The sequence below is a fragment of the Lissotriton helveticus genome, chromosome 9 (assembly GCF_964261635.1).
Source record: "Lissotriton helveticus chromosome 9, aLisHel1.1, whole genome shotgun sequence".
NCBI classification, from domain to species: Eukaryota; Metazoa; Chordata; class Amphibia; order Caudata; family Salamandridae; genus Lissotriton; species Lissotriton helveticus.
Genome location: NC_136070.1, coordinates 921,404,117 through 921,419,370, shown reverse-complemented (window position 1 = coordinate 921,419,370; position 15,254 = coordinate 921,404,117). Strand labels below are relative to the sequence as shown.

Genomic DNA, 15,254 nt, shown 5'->3' with positions numbered 1-15,254 from the left:
ACACACCGTACGGTCGCTCGTACACCCATTGTACATGGGGTACGGCTCGTACACCCATCGTACATGGGGTACGGCTCGTACACCCATCGTACATGGGGTACGGCTCGTACACCCCATGATCGCAGGGGTACGGTGCATACCCCTGCAATCATGGAGGGTATGCACCGTACCCGGGGGGCCGTTCCGTACCTGTTTGGGCGCGAACTCTGCTTTTACGGCTGTTTTCAGCTCCTGTAGAAAAAGGGTCGTACGGTGCGTACCCGACACGTATCGTACTTGCTGGGTCATAAAAACCAGCTGCGAACCGTACAGATGTCGCGTACAGCGGGTTCCGAGGGAGAATTGTACGGAGATTAGAGTCGTACGGTCTCTGTACGACACGTACGGAGTACGGCTCCTGGTACGAATCGTACTTCGTCGTACGTACGGGGGACGTTGCAGGGTACGATTTGTACGGGAAAAACGTTCCGAACGGCTATTCGGAGCGGTTTTTCCAGAATCGGAATCGGACCCATCGTGTCTATCCGTGTTGTCATCTTTTGAAGGACCATCTACATTTTCAGACCATAATAAGAGCACAATCAGATGACCAGGGCACATACACCAGCAGCAATCCTACATAATGTCCTTTGTCCCTTTGAATTCAAAAACAAATTTAAAAAAGGCTTTCAGTTCAGTAAATGTTGAAGATTTTTTTTCACATCATAAATGCAGTATTTGCAAACTGGGTATGAACACGGCTACCCAGTTTTCAAATCATACCTCTAATACGTACCAGTGGAAGAAGTGTCTGACCTGTAATTGCACTTATGTATTTACTCACATTATGCCTGAGCATGTTGATTGTCAAGGACTGGCTGCTGAGAAGGTCTACTGAGTTCCCCTTTTAGATTGCCCATGGAAAGGGTGACTCCACCCACAGTATATGCGAAAGATGTCAAGTGTCTCTTTAAGAGGGTGCCTGTTAGGAAGAAAAATTCACAAAGAGGGAAGCACTCCTTGCAATATTGTAGCTCTTGACTGAAGATGAACATTAATACTGAAAAAAATAACAAGGTACCAACCTCCCCCTTACTTTAGGAAAGAGAAAAGACTCATGCAAGAATTTGAAGCATAGAATGCCAGAACACGGTCCAACATCTAGAAGCAAACATCGACAAATACAGTAATTAATGTGATATGATGCATCTTTTTCTCATGAATGCTTCCCTTAACAGGAACTGACATCACAGGAAGAGGCTCCACTTAACCTTGGTTTGGGAACCTCAAACAACATCCTATGAACAGACCACTTAGGACTTAGGAATGGCTTGTTATAAAGCAAGTCCTTGTTCCTTCCCAGAACATAGTTGTGTGTAATTATTGAAGAAAGAAGAAGCCCATGTTTGACATCCTTTGGTTTGTGCCGAGTCCCATCACCATCCTCTTTATGCTTGACGTTCCAGGAAGTGCACAGAAAATACCCGTCTGGTGACCATACCAGAAGTTGGTTCAGGTGGCACGGACACTCAGCCATGTACGGACAGCAGCATCTTGGAACACAGTGTCTGGCAGCACGTAGAACAATTATTCCCTTCTTCAACGCACATAGTCTTCAATGAATTCTTGATGAACAAGTTACCTACCTTTGGTAACGATATATCTGTAAGAAACATTAGCTTGTTATAGATTCCTTATCTTAGAATTACCCCCAGGCGTCAGACTGGATCCGGAAAGTTTTTTCGTCAGCAGTACCTCTGCGTGTCGGAAGTTGGCATCGGTCAGCTCCGTGTCCGTCGTTGGCGTTGTGTTGTTGGGATGATGTCGTAGCAGCTACTTAGACGCCGCCCTCACGCGCTGACGTCAGTTCTGTACACACCTTTCCGCGCCAGAAAAGCAGAGCCATGCAAGACACTGACCCCTGGTGCAAAAACGAGAGCCCTGAAAGGATATCCTTAACCCTAGAAATCAGTTTGCAGAACGGGGAGGATGGGTGGGGAGGTAAGGACTCTATAACTAACTAATGTTTCTTACAGCTATATCGTTATAGAAGGTAAGTAACTTGTTCATTTGAAAGAAACACATTAGTTATAGATTCCTTATCTTAGAATAGATATCCCAGCTATACCAATCACAGTGGAGGGTCTGCGAACCAATCTCACACCAGAAAGTCCTGGAGAACAGAACGGCCAAAGAAGCCGTGTCTCTGGGCCTGACTGTCAAGAAAGTAGTGTTTTGTAAACGTGTGCAGTGAGGCTCACGTAGCTGCCTGACAGATGTCATTGAGAGGAACGCCACGTCCCAGAGCAGTAGTCGCTGCCGTCGCCCTGGTAGAAGGGCACGCAGCACTACTGGAGGCTCCTTCTTCGCCAGAGAACAGCAGGCCTTGATACACAAAACAACCCACCGGGAGATAGTCAGTGTGTGTATGGCCCGACCTTTCTTTGCACCCTTGTACCCTTGTACTGTTTGGTGCGATCCAGATGAAAAGAAAACGTGCCTGCTTTGGGTCCAGACGGTGGAGCCTCTCCTCCTCTTTCGAAGGATGCGGAGGTGGAAAGAAGGTGGGCAAAGTGATGGTCTGCCCGATGTGAAAAGCAGTGACCTTGGGCAAGAAGGATGGACGGGTCCTGAAGACCACTTTGAGCGCATATTAAATAGGTTAAAACTAGATTCAAGTCCCACTGAGGCATAACGAAAAGAATGGGAGGAAAGAGGTGAGTTATGCCTTTCGGAAACCGATTTACAACCAGGGACTTGAAAAGAGAAGGCAGATCTGGAAGCCGAAGGAAGGCAGAGAAGGCAGAGAGATAGCCCTTGATAGTGCCCAGAGCAGAGCCCTGCTGGGTCAAAGAGAGGAGGAACAAGAGAACCTCAGAAAGAGGGGCAGGGAGGGGATCCACAGCCTTTGCTGTGCGCCATGCCACATATTTGTTAATTTGGGAGATAAGCATATGTCGGCATCTGATTCCGATTGTTTCAATTTTCATGTTTACTGCCATTTTGGTTTTGGCACAGTACTGGGCAACTGGGTCAGCATATTGATTACCAGCAGTCGCTCATTTCCAGACTGATGTGCAACACACTTGATCACAGCCATTTCCTTTGGAAATTGTATTGCTTCTAAAAGCTCTTTTACAATTTTCCCATTTTTAATAGGGGTTTCTGAAGACGTTATGAAATCCCTCTGCATCCAAAGTTGTCCAAAGTCATGCACAACCCCGTAACCATATTGGCTATCAGTGTAAATGGTTACTCTCCAATTTTTCCCAATTTTGCATGCTTTAATTTAAGCTATTAATTCGGCTACTTGTGCAGACTTCACCCCTGGTAAATAGGATGTTTCGAGTATTCCAGCCAATGTACAGACAGAAAAAGCAGCACTTAATCCTCCTTCCTCATGCCTCATGCACGAGCCGTCTACAAATAGCTCATTTTCACATTCTTTCAGGGGCTCTTCCTGTATGTCTGGGCGAGGTTTGGTACAATATTCAGTAACGTCTAAGCAATCATGTTCAACGTCATCCTTCACTTCTTCTCCATGCACATCCGGTAATAGAGTAGCTGGGTTTAAAATAGTACACCTGATTACTGTTACATTTTCTGCTCCTAAAATAATTCTTTCATATTTAGTCATTCTACTTGGAGTTAAGTACTGAGCTCATGTTCTAGTTAAAAGAATATCCACTGAATGAGGGGCATACACTTTTACTGGGTGTCTCATCACAATAGATTCACTCTGTTCAAGACTTGTGCAAGCAGCAGCCACTGCTTTCAAACAATCAGGTAAAGCTGAGGCTACAGGGTCCTAAGTAGCAGAAAAATATGTTACCAGACATCTCATCAAACCATGTTGCTGAATTAGTACTGATAAAGCACAATTATCTTGTTCACAACAAAATAATGCAAATTCTTCTGTATAGTCTGGCATACCGAGAGCAGGAGCTTCGCACAAACAATTTCTTAATTTCACAAAAGCCTCCATGCTTTCATCATCCCATTCTATAGAGTCTCTTGCTCTTTTTCTTGTCATTTGTATTAGTGGTTTGGCTAGTAAGGAAAAACCTACAATCCATTGCCTACAATACCCTTCTACACCAAGAAACATTCTGATTTCCCTATGGGTTTGTGGTAACTGCATCTGTTTTATTATTTTTATTCTTTCAGGTGTCACTCTTCTCACTTCTCTTTCTAATTAACATCCTAAATATTTAACTCTGGTTTGACAGAATTGCAATTTCTTTGGTGACACCTTATGTCCTCCGTCAGCCAAATTGTTTAACAAAGCAATAGAATCATCTCGCGACTTTGATGCAACAAGTAAGTCGTCGATATATTGGACTAAAACTGAATTTCTGGGCATCACTAGTGTTTCTAAACACTGTTTCAGAATCTGATTAAAAATTGAAGGGCTTTCTGTGTACCCTTGAGGGACCCAATTCCATACATAGATACGATTCTCAAATTTGAATGAAAAAAGACACTGGCAATCTGGGTGTAATGGGATGGAGAAATTGCATGACACAAATCAATTACTGTAAACCAGCCTGCATTTCATGGTATTTGATACAGAATTACTGCTGGGTTCGGCACTATAGGACAACAAGGCACCACAATTTTATTTATTTTTCGCAGATCCTGCACTATCCGATATTTCCCGTTAGGTTTCTTAATGCCAATTATAGGTGAATTACAAGGGCTGCTCATTATTTCTTTCAAAATGCCTTGTTGAATCATTCGTTCTATTTCTGCTATGACACCTGCTTTGATTTCTGGGCTCATTTTATATTGTTTCGTATTTGGGTAGACAGCACCTTCTTTCACAGTCACTTTTACTGAATCTACATTTGCCATTAACCCTACTTCTTTTCCAGGGAAATCCCACACTTCCGGATTTACTGTCAATTTTAATTCATCAGGTAAGTCATCTTTTGTCATCACTGAATACATCTCATCTACCTCTGTACCGTGTTTTGCTAACATTATTTTGTAACTACCATCTTCATCAGGGGTCTGAATTGCATCACCATCCGGTGTACAATAAATGGTACAGTTCATCTTGCATAGTAAGTCTCTTCCTAACAAGTTTACAGGGCTGGAATAGCACACTACAAATTTGTGCATTTCCCTAAAATTGCCAATGCATACCTCCATGGGTTCTGTGATTGGAGTTCTAACCTGTTTATTTGAAACACCTACCACTTGGATTGCTTCACCCAAGAGGGGTAGGTTTGGGATGTCTGCTGTTCTCACAGTAGAACGGGTAGCACCAGTATCCACCAAAAGGGTAATGTCTTTTCCTTCTACCTTTCCATCAATATATGGACCTGACTGATCTACCGGTAAGGATGCACCAAGTACGCACACCTCTTCCTCCCCCCAGGCACCGTCATTGTTCATCTTCAGAAGAACAACTGTCCTGCAAAAGAAATTGTGAAGTTACAGAATTTATCTTACCACTTTCTCCTGGAAATCCAGTGTCCATACTGTACTTTGCTCTGTCCACAACATTTGGCATAGGGGCAGGTGGTAATTGACTCTGTTGAATAACAACCGGTTATGGTTGACTCAATATCACCTCACTCTGCGTATGTGGATTTAAATTTTGATTTGGGCCATTATTATTTTGAATATTTTTACACTTGTTTTTCCAATGCCCCAATTTTCCGCACCCATGACAAGGAAATGTATTCTTTGCTTCCTCTCTGCTCATTTTCCCCCACTATTTTCATTCTGTCCAGATCCTCTAGTTTGTCCATTATTCTGATTATTTAATGTAAGCTCTTGCTCGTCTACCAATTTTACTTGATCCCACATTACTTTTTCTTCTAAATTTTTGCGTCTATTTTCGATCTTATCTACGCAGTATTTTGCATATTTTGAAACTTCATCTATTGGCTTTCCTTACCAACACAACATATGGTTTTGAATCATCTGACAAATCTCAGGTGTCAGTCCAGATACAAACAGATGCACAAAATGTCCCATACATTTATCACCAATATTCTCAAATCCACTATACTGCTTGAACACCTGTAGCAGACGTTCATAATAAGCATATACAGTCTCATTTATTTCATGAGTTGTTCTGTCTATTTTTATCCAATCTGTTTCCTTTGGAGGAATTTTCCCTTTTAAGAAAGTGATCACCTGGTGATATTTCTTCATTACCTCCTCTGAGGGTGCTCTTGTTTTCTCATCTCTTTGGTACTCATCACTAGGCAAATCAACTGTGATTTTACATTCTGTCCATAAATCTGCAGGTCCTATTATGTCAAACAGACCATCTAAATCCTTCAACAAAACTTTACAAATGTTCACAAACCTTTCAACTTGTCCATACCATTCAACTGGCTTCTCTCGTAATTTTGGAAAATCATTAGTAAATGATAAAATATCTTTTCCGGTCCATGGAACATGAACATATCCTCCTCCTGGTACCTCTCTCATGGGGCATAATCTTTCTGTCTTTTTAGGTTTTCATAATAAATATTCTGATGCAATCCTTTTTGCCTGTGCTTCCTCCTTTTTTTGTCCACCTTGTTTTCCACCTGTCTAATTTCCCAATTTCTGTAATATTGTAATGAATTCCTTAATCTGTAATTTTCTTCCTGACACATTCATATTTTCCAAATCTTTGTCAGTAAAGTCTGCTCTGTAAGGTTTCTGCAATAACTTTGATCTCCCTATTTCAATTCCCATTTCTGAAGCAAGTTCTGTAAATTTTTCATTAAATATTTCTACATTTCTGGGTATGCTCCTACATATGAACAACAATTCTTCTTCACTGTACATATTCACCCTGTCTAATCCCACATTTCCAGCTACCATCTCTTCCATATCTACTTTTAATTTATAAATGTCCAAAATCTTTGGCTGTGGAGGTTTCTAATCGTATTTCTTTTGAACAACTAGGTGTAACTCTTCTTGAGGTTTCATTTATCTGTTCTCTTATTGGCAAATCCTTTAGTGATATTACTGATTAACATTCACTGACTTGATCTTCAATTATTATGTTCTCTTTTCTAGGTTTAATTATAGGAGTGGCAATGACTGGTGGTTTTGAACAGTTTCCTTTATCCCCATACAATGGGACAACAGGGCCTATAGTCACTGGTATAGTAAAAGCTTCAGGGTGTGTACTCAATTGCGTTATTTTCTGTATTAATTCTTCTCTATTTTTATTTATTGCTTCTCTTTCTTTTTCCTAGAGTATCCTTTCATTTAATGAGTAATGCAAAAAGTGAGCAACTAATGGTGTTTCCAATGCAGGGTCACTTGGAGTAGTTCTACTGGGTCCCTCCTGATATGGTGTAGGATTCTTAGTTAGGATATCTTCCATAAACTCATCTGCTGCTTCTCCATAACCTGTCATTGTGAAATGCTTAGTTTTTCTTGTACACTTGCCCCCCGACTGTTCCTCTAACATTAATACAGGATACAATCTTTATGTGACCATTGCTTGTCTCTATTGTTTCATCTGATCTTCACGTGATTCACGCATTCTTTTAGGGTAGAATCGTACAAATGCCTCCATTTCCCATTCTTCCAACGCTTCATAATGTGTTAACCAGGGTCTAGGCTCTAATTCATTCATTCTCGTCCTTAAGTTCGGAAGAATTCTACCATTAAATGTACCAATTTCTGGGAAAGCTAGTATTCTGTCACCTTTTGTATATTCAATCCAATTTTCAACCATGAGGCAGGAGTCTTTGGTGGTGGGATAAGAATTCCGTCTCTAGTCTTAATGGGTTTATCTTTCTTGAAATAATTATTTATTTTCTGCATAAGTCTTTTCTCTCCGTACATATTATGAAAAGGTCCTCTTATATGTTCTTGTCTGGCAAAACCTAAATATCTCCTATCTGGGAGATTCCCTATTAATGTTGGATCGTATTTCCACATACAAACTTCACTGTCTATTACTATTACCGCTTCTATTTTGTCAACCAATTAGTCCTTTTGTTTACAGTCAGGTTTCTCCAATCCTATTGCAGCTTTTATTCTTTTATCCAATCATGCTCTAATTTACACAATCCGCGTAACCAATACTAGCGCGGCTTTATCGTGACGTCAGTATCATTCCGCACTACTGACCCCTCCTTTACAAAACCTCCGAAAATCACACACCTGCTGTTTCGACCAATGCCATGGTGGCACACTGTGACGTCAGCGTCACTCCGGCAGCTGACCCTCCCTTCACAAGGTAATACGCAAACTTATTTTCCTTTAACCTTTACTAAAATTTTCATTAATAACAACATAAAAACATTCGCTACTCTGTCTGTTTCACAAAACTAAAACCTTCCGCTTACTCTTCATACACTGCGAGTAAAACCTTCCGTTTACTCTTCACCCAAGCTCAGAAGAACCTGCTACTCCTTTAGTGTTACCCTTTCTAGGTGATATAACTCCAAAGTTTTACGATCAAACTCTTTGCTAACAATCACTCTCACTTATTCATAGAACTCAATTACTAAAACAGAGGAGTAACCTCACTGCAGTGTGGCTTCCATTCACCACCCGCTATACACTTCCCGGGAATTTCCAGACAACATGAAACAATATACGAATGGGTTTGTCAAAACATAAATCGATAACCAATAATCACCAAACTAATCAAAGAAAACCATCTGTCTGCTACCAGCAAACTGATCCAGCGGGCTACCAACCTGCGGACACCTATCACTAAAAACTCATATGGGCCCATAAACACACTCACTCATATAGGCTGGCGAACACCGCTTGGGATCAATTTTATAGGGCTATAATTGTATATTCATTTGCCTATCAATTCTCTAATCTAGTACTGATCCGAAGCCCTTTCTGTAACTAATGGATCTATTTTAGTTGAATAGGATTTGATGATTATTACATAAGTTCATTTACCCGATTATCTCATTGAATAACCACATACTCGGGTAAGTTTTAAATGTTTATCAAATTAATCATAAGAGCAAAATAAATTACAGTGTTAACTCCATCTTTCGGAGGAAGGAAGATCGGTCTATCCAATTTATAAAATAAGATTTTACAACAAAAGTACCCCAGGAAAGAGAGGATAGAGAGAGAAAGCACATCGACACAATACACAGAGTTCTATTTATCTAGGATGGTGCGAAAATCAAACCCCTCTGGCCAAGAGTTAATGGGCTCCTTAGACAGTTAAGGTGAGAGGTACTTCAGGACTGGATAGGACAGGATGGATGACCTCTTCTGGATTTGACGCCTGCGTCTCACCCCTCTCTGATGCTAACTTCCTCCTCGATTCTTCCACGATCTTCTTCTAATTCTATTACCTCCTCGATTCTTCTGCAATTTTTTTCTAATTCTCATTTGCTTTGAAATTCTAAGTCTGCTTCTTCAGGTATTCGATCAGCATTCGGACAGCATCTTTTGGTCTTTCGCCGTTCTGGCTGCGACTGCACTCTTTAATCTAACTAACTACCCCAATTATACTTTCTTAATGGCCTGTACCACCCCCAAACGTTTCAACCTTATGAAACTCCTATTTCTGATTGGACGAGCTGAGGGGATGATCATCACATCATGCTAAGTTTTAATAATTTTCCTTAGTTCATTGTTTTTTAGTTCCCACCCATTAATTTGTTCTCCCAAGCTTTATTTCCCACCCATATTTGTAAACTTTATCAACAACAATGTATACAATTTCACAGTTGTCTACTGAATCTTCAGGATGTTCAGCTAGTTCCCAGGACATGTGCAGAGAACATCTTGGACAAGGTTCTAAAGTTGAGCTCAGTGTTTCCGAGTTGTCCCTCTTGGGCATGCGGGCAAAACCACATGGGTGTCAGTCTTTAGCATCGTTCAGAGGCCCAAATACAAACTAATAGAGAGGTCAACAGAATAAGTATTACATTAAAAATAAAATTATTTCACAGTATACCACCTACCTCTACTTTAATCCCATTTACTTATAAAGAATATTTATGTATTAGCATTTAGTATATCCTTCGGTTTAATTTCAGCAAAGTAGATGCTTAGCAAGGGAGTTCCCAAGCGGCCATATTAGATGCTATTGTGCAGAAGCAGAATTTTCCCTCCAAGCGTTAAGATGTCATGCAGCTGACGCATGCGCAGTACATTTTCCCGCGTTAGCAGCCATCTTTAATCACACTCTGGTTACTTGTTAGTAAAACACATAGGCAAGCTTCCTCTATCTAGAAATATATGGAATGTTGTGCATAATTAGTATTACAAACATTATTAATACTTTGTTACGGGATTATATGAGAGGATTGTGTCCGAGCAAGTCTCTTTTACACGAGTCCTTGCTCCATCATAGCCATGTCCAGAGGCGCCGAGCCTCTTGACATAGGGTCCACTATCCCACCTGCCATGTTTGTTGCAGTACCAAATGGCGGTAGTGTTGTCTTTGAACACCTGTACTAGCCTTCCCCTGATTGAAGGAAGAAAGGTTTCAATGCCAAGCAGATTTTCCGAAGCTCAAACGATGGAGGTGGAGTCGATTCCGCTAGAAACAAGAGTCCTCTAATCTTCACCTCTGGCAAATGGCCGCTCCAGTCCAGGATTGAAGCATCTGTCACTACAGTCAGCTCTGGTTGGGGAAGGGAGAGGGGTCTGCTACTGACGAACTTGAAGTTTGTTAGCCACCTCTACAGATCTTTTGTAGTTCCCTCCGTGATATTGACCACGTCAGAGAGATTCCCCATATGCTGTGCCCCCTGTGTCTTCAGGTCCCACTGCAGAGCTCACATATGCCAGTCAGCATGCGTTACAAGCTGGATGCAGGAGGCAATGAAGTACAACAATCTCAGGGTCATTCTCACCAAAATCCACGATAGAGGCTGAAACATTGGTATCGTAGCCTGAATATCCTCAACTCTCTGCTTGGGAGGATGAGTCTGAAGCTGCACTGTGTCCAGAACTGTTATGATGCTGACAGCGCTGGGCAATGGTGGTGCCAGCACTTGAGCAGGTGTCAGGGAAGGTTGAGGTTACTGGACCAACGATGCTCCAGATCTGTCAAAGGATCCCTGGGTCCCCACTGGTGCCAAAGGCGAACCTGCTGGTTGAAGGTCAGTAGAGACCATTCCTGGACCTGTGAGGATGCCCCAGAGGGGTCAGGCCACCCGAAGTTGAGGTGCATGTCCTCACAGAATTCTTTTTGTTGGGCGGTGGTCGCTCCAACTCCCGAAAACTCAGGGACATGTGGAGACAGCGCAGGATCCACCACAGATCTAGGCCTCGAGTGCCAACGGCGAAGAAAAACCAAAGGTGGTGATGGACGGAGCGTTGACAATACAAACACTCACCCCCAGTCAACTGATCTGGGTTTAATCCATCACCGTTCTTTAGCTCACTCCGCCACCCCAGTTCAGACATGGCCATATGCAAATCAGTCTGACCCTGTGCCTCATGGGAACAGTCCAGCCCGAACTGCCAAGCCATGTCTTCCCTGGACCGGAATCAAGCTTCCCAGGACCGGTTTCTGGCATTACAGCCGTCTTCAGCCGGGCTTGCTTGACTCCAGTGGCAAAGTGAGCAAGGGACTCACGTCTGAGCATACCCTGCCAACTTAGGGCGGGTCATTCTCACCAAAATCCACGATAGAGGCTGAAACATTGGTATTGTAGCCTGAATATCCTCAACTCTCTGCTCGGGAGGATGAGTCTGAAGCTGCACTGTGTCCAGAACTGTTATGATGTTAACAGCGCTGGGCAATGGTGGTGCCACCACTTGAGCAGGTGTCAGGGAAGGTTGAGGTTACTGGCCAACGATGCTCCAGATCTGTCAAAGGATCCCTGGGTCCCCACTGGTGCCAAAGGCGAACCTGCTGGTTGAAGGTCAGTAGAGACCATTCCTGGACCTGTGAGGATGCTCCAGAGGGGTCAGGCCACCCGAAGTTGAGGTGCATGTCCTCACAGAATTCTTTTTGTTGGGCGGTGGTCGCTCCAACTCCCGAAAACTCAGGGACATGTGGAGACAGCGCAGGATCCACCACAGATCTAGGCCTCGAGTGCCAACGGCCCTGCAACTCATTCTAAGACTTGTGCGGTGAAGTCAATGACCTTTTTGCTTTCTTCTTTTTCTTGTGGGACTTACCAAACTTCCCAGATGATTTGGAGTGGTACGACGATTGCTGGGTTCGACAGCAGAATGATATGACAAGTAGCAACTGTTTCAATTTCAGTACCTTAATTACTTTAACACCCTAACACTAAAAGACTAGGAGCACACTCTATATACAGCCCCCCCCCAGGATATTGCGGCATTGATCGGAAAATTTAGCGGCACAGAAATTGAGATTTAGCGGCACAAAAATTAAAATTTTGCGGCATTATTGCTGCACTTAATTTTAATGTAAGTAACTAGCCTGCACACCTTGCCAGTTTAAACTTGCTCTTCCAAATGTAAATGAAAGTTGCGTGAGTATGGGAGCATCCCAGTTACGAATTGTGCCCACAATCCCTTGTCTAACAGCCCTGTAAGGACCTGGTCCAACCCAGGTCAGACTGGGAGCTCAACCTAAGTCCAATAAGGTTTCAACAATTGTAGTGCTAAATTCGTCTTAACTTGTCCCAAATTAAACATACAATATAATATGAAACGGTTCTGGTTGATAATATTGGTTTTTTACTGAATGCAATTGACCAAGTTCATAAGATTTGAACAGATTCGAAATTGTACATATGAAATCAAAAACTTTTTCTTAATACATTGTTATCTCACACATGTATAAGTCATTGCGCTTTACAAAAATCACGTGTATAAATAATACATTTCAAAACATATCCCAATGCATTTCGGGTCACTTATGGACCCTTCTTCAGGGGATGATCCTTTCCAATCGATACTGGTCCTTGATATTCGATTAATGTTCTGTTTATAAGCACTTTAATACTATTTTCAAGCACTGTGAAAATAATAATAGCCATAACGAAAAAGTAAGTGTGAGCGTAAGAGATGTGTACAAAGCCAATATTTAAACAATTTGCCGCAACTGCGCTAAATTATATGTTGTTTGGAAAAACCAACTTTGATGCTATTTTAAGGCACTGTGAAAATGAAAATAGTCATAACGGAAATGTAAGTATAAACGTAAGAGATGTGTGCAAAGCCATTATTTAAATGATTTATCGTGACTGCGCAAGATTCCATGGTGTTTAGAAAAGCCTACTACCACATGTGGATTCTCTCAACCCCCTGAACCGCAAGTGCCACATATATACATGCTGCCAAAAATTCATAAGAGCTTGGAGGACCCGCCGTTTCGACCCATCGTAGCTGGATGTGGATCCATACATGAACCAGTTGGACGTTTTGTTGATCATTATTTGCAGCCTCTTGTACAATCATGGGGAACATATTTGAAAGACACTACAGATTGTTTGATAAAATTATCAGAAGTAAATGATCTCATTGACGACAGGACAATATTGTGCACCATAGACGTGGTGGCACTTTATACGTCGATTGCCCATACGGAAGGCCTAGAAGCCATTGAATGGAGACTGTTACAATCGAATTTAGATCAACAACTGTGTGGTTTTTTTTACTAGAATTGTTACACTTTTCACTATTTCACAGTTATTTCAGCTGGCAATCTCAATTCTTTTTGCAGAAAATGGGTACATCAATGGGCTTTGCAGGAGCCCCAGCCTATGCTAACACATTCATGGCACATTTTGAACAACAGCACATACTCACAAACACCAGATGGACGGACAACCTGATACTATTTCTAAGATATATCGACGACATTTTGGTCTTCTGGCGTGGAACTAAACAAGAACTAGTCGAAAGAATTCAAGAACTGAACGAATGTAATCCACTAATCAAATTCACTTATGATATTCAAGATCAAAGGATACATTTCTTGGATATAGAAATACAAAAAACGTCACAAGGCATTTCCATTACTGTCTACCGCAAACCCACGGATGTCAATAACGCGCTGCACTACACCAGTGCACATCCGAGAAACTTGAAGAATCATCTGCCTACATCACAACTAATGCGCATCAAAAGAATCTCATCGGACGCAGGGGAATGTGAAACTTCAATTAAAGAGCAACTAGAGAGGTATACTGAGAGAGGTTACCCCAAAAAGGTGCTAGAAGATGCGGAACAACGAGTACGACAAATAGATCGTGAAAATCTGTTAAAAAAAACTGAGAAGTCACCAAATGAACGAATAGTTTTGTCATGAAACATTCCACCCAGTCCCATAGGATCAAACAAATATTGAAAAAGCGGTGGGAAATGATCGTGAATGAACCAGACTTCGTTCACATATTCAAAAACTTTCCTATCATAGCACATACTCGTGCTAAGAACATAAGGGAGATACTCAAAAAACCTCGCAGAAACCAGGAGACCACTTTCAAAGGGATGAGAAAGTGTTACAATTGTGGACAGTGCAATAACACTATAGTGAGTAAGACCTTTTCACATCCACAAACTGGTAAAGACATTAGTTTGAAATTCAATGCTGATTGCAACTCTACAGGAGTCATTTACGCCATACAGTGTCCATGTGGACTCACATATGTGGGTCGCACATCTAGAAAAATCAAGACTCGAATTATAGAACATAAAAGCACGATTCGCAATAAATCCACCACTTCGAGCTTAGCGACACATTGGATCAATGCAACACACACCATACCACAATTGAGATACACAGTATTAGAAGTGGTAGAAAAACACTCAGGTACAGATCATAACGTGGCGCTGTCCCGTAGAGAAACTTTCTGGATTAAGAAATTAGGTACCCTCACACCGGGGGGGCTCAATGACCAATATGAAATGTTATGCTTTTTATGATCTGATGATCTGATGTATTATGAACGTGGCCCCATGAACATGATCTGATTTAACATGTACTGTTATAATGTAAATATGTGGCCCCATGAATATGATCGGATTCTACATGCACCGTTATAATGTAAATATGTCCTCTATTGTTTAGACCGTGTAAATATGCTCTTGATTGTTCTGTAATACTAGTAATCCTTTATGCTGAAGTTTACATGTAGGTATCATGACCTTATGTGTGTTGCTCGAATATCACTGTTAAGGACTGTGCATTGTATTAATTTTTATCGAGTCTACTTATGTTTTACTTTTCACTGTTTTGACTTTTCATTAAGACTCTTCTTTGTTTTGAAATGTTATTGGTTCACATTTCCTGTTACCCACCATGAAACTTACTTCACATGATTACTATGCCACTTTCATAATATAGCCTCGTTTATTATACGTCACGCACTATAGATAAGCACCACGAG

At 41.6% G+C, this 15,254-nt stretch overlaps 1 protein-coding gene across 3 annotated transcripts in view; it reads right to left on the bottom strand.

Moving 5' to 3' along the window:
* Positions 1-15,254, bottom strand: part of ZNF541 (zinc finger protein 541) — a 1,089,530-nt gene that overhangs the window by 130,048 nt on the left and 944,228 nt on the right. The window lies entirely within an intron of this gene.